Source organism: Pelophylax lessonae (genome assembly GCF_965119305.1).
Source record: "Pelophylax lessonae genome assembly, chromosome: 7".
Taxonomy (NCBI): domain Eukaryota; kingdom Metazoa; phylum Chordata; class Amphibia; order Anura; family Ranidae; genus Pelophylax; species Pelophylax lessonae.
Genome location: NC_138774.1, coordinates 51,956,373 through 51,962,372, shown reverse-complemented (window position 1 = coordinate 51,962,372; position 6,000 = coordinate 51,956,373). Strand labels below are relative to the sequence as shown.

Below are 6,000 nucleotides of genomic sequence, written 5' to 3'. Positions count from 1 at the left end.
CTTGTGCATCCACGCATGTGACATACCTCCTCTCATGCCCTTGCGGGTTACAGTATGTTGGTAGGACCACCAGAGAGTTGAGGATAAGACTTAGGGAACACGTTTCAAACATTAAGAAAGGTTTTAAAAACCACAGTCTGTCCCACCATTTTAAACTGGTCCACCAAAGTAATCCCACCTTATTATCCTTTTGTGCAATTGATAAAATTGAACCCCATTGGAGAGGTGGTAACCTAAAACAAGCAGTGTCACAAAACGAAACACAATGGATTCACCGGTTGGAAACACTCCAGCCCAAAGGTTTTAATGTGGATGTAGATGTGAACTGCTTTTTATCTGATTGGTAGAATAATTATGAAATATTACTGATTATTATCAATTTTTCACCCTCCTTTAAATAATTTTTATATATCTTAGATTTATAATAATGCCTTCTCTGACTTATCTGATTGGTAGAATAATTATGAAAAATACTGAATATTATTAATTTCTCACCCTCCTTTAAATTACATTTTATAATGTTTTTTAATGAAAAATATTTGTTAGCCTGAAAATAATAATTTAATATATATATATTCCTCTATGTTAATTTTAACAAAATATATAAGACTAATAACCTCCTTCTGCTCCATAGAACTCTCCTTAATTAATTTAAAAATAGTTATTTATGTTTTTGCCTCCTCTCTTTGGTTTTAACAATTTATGTTTTAACATTTTTTAATATATTTAATAAAAGTTGTTTTAATAACATGGTATTATTATACCCCTGACAATATAAATAAATTTTATTACTGTTCTTATTGCTAATTATTATATAGTTATATAAATTATATAATATAATATAAATAAATTTTAATACCATTATTATTGCCAATTATTTTACATTATCCATATACCTTAATATAGTACAATATAATAATAATTCAAACTTAATATCTTAAATAGTTAAATGGCACTAGGAATCTTAATAGTTTGAACTCTATAGGTTTTATTGTATATTAATATGATGATTGTATATTGCGAGTGTATAATAGGATTCTATATTTGTAAACAGGAAGTTACGCCCGGATATAGTAAACGTCCATGTAATTTTAAAATCATTAAATAAGTTTATTTGCAATTTCTGGTATAGTTGATTAATATCGCTAGACCAATAGTGGACATATGACCAATGAATTTTAGATAAGTAAAGTTACGTTCCTAAATAAATCCGGATATGATGTATGAGAGGCTATGGTATAAAGAGCCTCTGTCAACAGGAAGTGATGTCCTTTGAAGACGCTGTGTGTGACGGCGAAACGCGTTGACGCACTTCCGGTTGCGGACGTAACGTCATTTCCGGTCGGGAACTTCCTGTATGTGGAACTCACGCTAATAGCGGCGCCACTCGCTTTGTTTGCTATATGCCATTTTTTCATTTTTATCTTGTAAGTATTAAATCGCTTTTGGGGAAATAAAATACACCTTACGTACTTCACGATGTATGGCCCTCTTTTCTTTTAATGGTGATATCGGGGACGATTTCAACACGGAGGTCACATCGGAGGAATCCCACATCAGATCCTGGGCAAATGTGCAATAAAACCAAGGGCTTTTATACAATCTAATTCCGGTGAGTGGGGAACCAAGAGGGCACCTTCACCTCACAAGCACCTTATTCACTTGGCACTTTGGCACCTTTTCGGATCATCATTAAGACTGTATTTCACCATTTATGCACTTTAATTTCTTCACTTGGAAATTATATTTATTAATGCAAATTATATTTATTTATGCACTTTAAATTTTTCACTTGGAAATTATATTTATTAATTTTGAGTTTAATCATGCACTATATTTTATCATTATAGAATATTTATGCACTTTAATGTGATCGATATATTTTATTAATATTGAATTTATATGATTGGTTTCATCTCAATTAATTTTTATCACAAATTTGTTGCTAGCGCTGCATAAATTTGCTTTTATTCATATAGAAATAAGAATTAGGGGGCATGGTGGTAAATAGATGAGATTGTGTGTGTATGGATAAATAGAAGAGCGATCCAGGGGAAGTGGGAAAGGTTACTGGTGGTGGTGTTTCTTTCTGGGGGGGGGGGGTGATATATATGTAATAAGATTATAAGATTGTATGTATTTACTTTTTTTTATATTTTTGAAGGCAAAAGAAAGAGAGAATAAATAAGGAATGAAGGCTACAGACCAGTAGAAATCTATGGAGAATAGAGGAGTAGAGTGACATATAGATGAGCTCCTCAGTGTGCTGCTACTCTTTTCACTGCCCAATCATAGGCTGGGGCATAAAAAAAAAATTAGGTGCCCTCCCCTTCCAGACAGAGCTATGCTGTGTAGCAGAGCTGTGTAAATCCCATGCCTGGATGGACAGAAATACGAATCCTCTGGCAGGTAAATTAATGTATTTAGCTTTTTGCCTGCAGCTTGCTTTTAACTCTGCCCCTTCTAAAAAGAATAAACAGTGAGTTTCACCTCCCCCAGTTAGACAAAGTCCAAAATTTTTACACCCCCCGCCCTCCTCCCAGTGTGTACATGTGAAGCATTTACTGAAAATGATCACATGATTTAGGAGAAATGGAGTTAAAAATAAAGCTTGAACCAACAAACTCAGTTTAAGCAGAACAGAACAAAACAAATTCCCATTCTGGTTAATGCAAAGGCAAGTCAACACGTATTCCAAATGTTGATAAGTCTACAAACCAAGCATATCAAATAAATTATTTCAGAAGATAAAACTACAGCTATCTGAACTGATAGCAGCTCATCAAAGCAATTACTATCCTCCGTATCCAATCAGGTTACTTGCTTCATTTTCTCCATTTTTTTTTCAGTTTTTGTTATTCCTCCCTATGATCAGTTCAATAGTCTGGACGAAGTCCACTGTAACTCATCACAAATAACCTCTTAGTCTAAGGTTAATGAACCCATTAGATAAGTGGGCAAGTTTTATGAGGGCCATCTGGATGACACTTCTGCCCTTTTGCTGGCGTTGGGTTTAGTTTTAGCCTCTCACCATGGTTGGCTCTCAGTCCTAGCTCCACCCTTTCACCAGTGTTGGGTCCTTTTGCTAGCTCCACCCTTTCACCAGTCTTGGGTCTTATTGCTAGCTCCACCCTTTCACCAGTGTTGGGTCTTATTGCTAGCTCCACCCTTTCACCAGTGTTGGGTCTGAGTGCTAGCGCCACCCTTTCACCAGTGCTGGGTCTCAGTGCTACCTCCACCCTTTTATCCATTGGTTACTGCTAACTTCACCATCTCACCAGTGTTGAGTGCTTGCACTCTATAACCACTATTGTGTCTCAGTACTGGCCCCTTCCCCCCAACTCTGTTAGGTCTCAGTCCTAGCTCCACCTTTTCATCCATTCGTCACTGCTGGCTAAATCTTCTCACCAGTGTTGGGCATCAGAAAGGCCCTACCCTCTAACCAGTGTTGGGTCTAGGACTAGCACTCCCTGACCATTATTGTGTCTTCGTACGAACCTTATCCCATCACCTCTGTTAAGTCTCTGTATTAGTTCCTCTCTCACCAGTGTTGGTTCTCTTTAAAAGTTCCCCACCTCACTAATGTTGGGTCTTAGTGTTAGCCCCACCCTCTCTCCCGTGCTGGGTCTCCATGCTGGACCCACCTCTCTCCAGTGTTGGGTCTCAATGCCAGGCCCACTAAATTGCCAGTGTTGTGTCTCTCCAGTGTTGGATCTCAGTGCTAGCTTCTCCTTCTCTCCAGTGTTAAATCCCAAAGCTAGCCCATCCTACTTTCAAGTGTTACATCTCAGTGCTAGCCTCTCAAGTTGGGGCTCTCAGTACTATCCCCATCCATCTTCAGTGCTTGTGTGCTAGCCCCATCCTATTTCCAGTGTTGAGTCTCAGTGCAAGCATAACCCCCTCTCCAGTGTTGGTTCTTTGTGCTAGCCCTTCCTTCTCTACAGTGTTTGGTCTGAGCGCTAGGCCCACCTACTTTCCAATGTGGAATGCCTCCAGTGTTGGGTCAGTGCTAGCCTCACCCTCTTTCCAGTGTTGGACCTCAGTGCTAACCTCACCCTTTCTCCAGTGTTGGAAGTCAATGCTAGGCACACCCTCTCTGCAGTGTTGGATTTCAGTGCTAGAACCACCCTCTATCTAGTGTTGGGTCTCAGCACTGGGCCCACACACTTGCCAATGTTGAGCCTCACCAGTGTTGTGTCAGTGCTAGCCTCACCCTCTCTCAAGTGTTGGGTCTCAGTGCTAGCCTCACCTACTCTCCACTGTTGGGTATCATTGCCAGCCCCATCCTATCTCCAGTATTGGGTCTCAGTGCTAGCCCCTCCTTCTCTCCAGTATTTGATCTAAGCACTAGACCCACCCACTATCCAGGGTTGGGTTCCTCCAGTTTTGGGTCAGTGCCAGCCTCACCCTCTTTCCAGTGTTGTGTATCAATGCTAAACCCACCCTTTCTCCAGTGCTGGATCTCAGTGCTAGACCCACTCTGTCTTCCGTGTTGAGTCTCACTGCTATCCCATACTGCTCTCCAGTGTGGCATGTCCGTGTTAGCCTCGCCCTCTCCACAGTGTTGGCTCTTAGTGCTAGGCTTACCCATTCTACAATGTTGGGTCTCAGTGCTGATCCCACCTCCTCTTCATTGATGGGTCTCAGTGCTAGCCCCACTCATTAGTGTTTGTTCTCAGAGCTAGCCCCACCCTGTTCCTCAGTTCTAGCTATACTCTTTTTCTAAGAAGATGGATCCCACTGCTATCACCATCCTGTACCTTGCGTTGAGTCTCAAGGATATTGGAATTACAGTTCATGCCAAACACCACCCAGTGTTCAGGACTCTTTTTCCTTTGTAACCCCCACAAAGAACTGTTTTACCATGATCATCTATACCATCAATGCCCATTGTTGTGCCATTTCTCTGCTATTGGTCTCATCCATATTGTACTTTCTCCAATAACCCCAAGGGGCTGATTGATAAACATTTTAGCAAACATGCAGTTGCTGTGTGTAGGTCTATAGCAATCAGAGGTCACATTTTTATTATAGAAAATAAAGGCCCTCATAGGTTAAGCTGGGTATCTGTACCATGTTTTCACCGATTTTCTTTGCTTCATTTTTTAATTAATTTTTGTCTGTGTCAAGCAGCGCAGTCCATGTGACAGATCAGAAGATCATTTCTCTGTCCAGATATCTATTTATCACATGAATGATGACTCCATGCCGGCTGTGAGGCAAAAGGAATTAGAAAGAAGATATTTAACCTTGTGCTTTATTTCGAACTAAGCCAGAAAACAGGGTAAGTGTTACTTCCATTATAAAAAATAATAATTTACTGTCTATATCTGTCTACTAAAGTGTACCTGTTATCTAATCATTCTTGAAACGATCTATAGTTATAAAAGTGCCTTGTGCCTCAGCAGTGATACTAGATCCAATAGTGTACAGCTGGTTTTCAATAAGCAGATACTTTGACTTACCATTGCTATGTTTACTCCAAGCAGATATAAAACACGAATTAATGCAGCTCTGTGATTAATATTGCATAATTAAATACATTTTTTAAATGTAATTAGTGTAAGTACCTACATGTGACCTGGTTTCAACTTCAGCACAGCCATGGGCATCCGCAGGTAGGGGCAAGGGGGGACAAATGCCCCCCCTGGAATCTCAACTTTCCCCTTTAAAGTTATTGTTAAGCCACTTTATACCATCCTGTCTGGACTTTTTAATAATCCTGTTTGCCCCAGAGTCTGTGTTTTAAAAAAATAAGCCATTCTTTACCAGTTTTCAGAGGGCTGAGGCCGCTCACGTGACCCGTTGTTTCTCTCCTCTCCCCATCTGACAGCTGCCTGCAGCAGAGAGGACAGAGGAGGACAGGAAAGCTATGTATGACGGAGGCACATAAACTGACCACAGTGTCAAGGCTTAGTCACCATGGTATACCGTGGTCAGTTTATAGAGGGGAGGACATAGCCAGGCACGATCAGCCAGGTATTTTAGGTGATAGAAGGG

General features: G+C 40.1%; 1 protein-coding gene across 2 annotated transcripts in view; it reads left to right on the top strand.

Annotated features, from left to right (window-relative positions):
- Window positions 1-5,129: 5,129 nt before the first annotated feature.
- EGFL8 (EGF like domain multiple 8) overlaps window positions 5,130-6,000 on the top strand; it is a 120,157-nt gene continuing 119,286 nt past the window's right edge. The window contains exon 1 of one of the 2 annotated variants that reach the window (XM_082263876.1): window positions 5,130-5,284. The gene's annotated coding sequence lies outside the window, so the exon portion shown is untranslated. The remainder of the gene's footprint in view (window positions 5,285-6,000) is intronic. The other variant, XM_082263877.1, reaches the window with a different exon arrangement.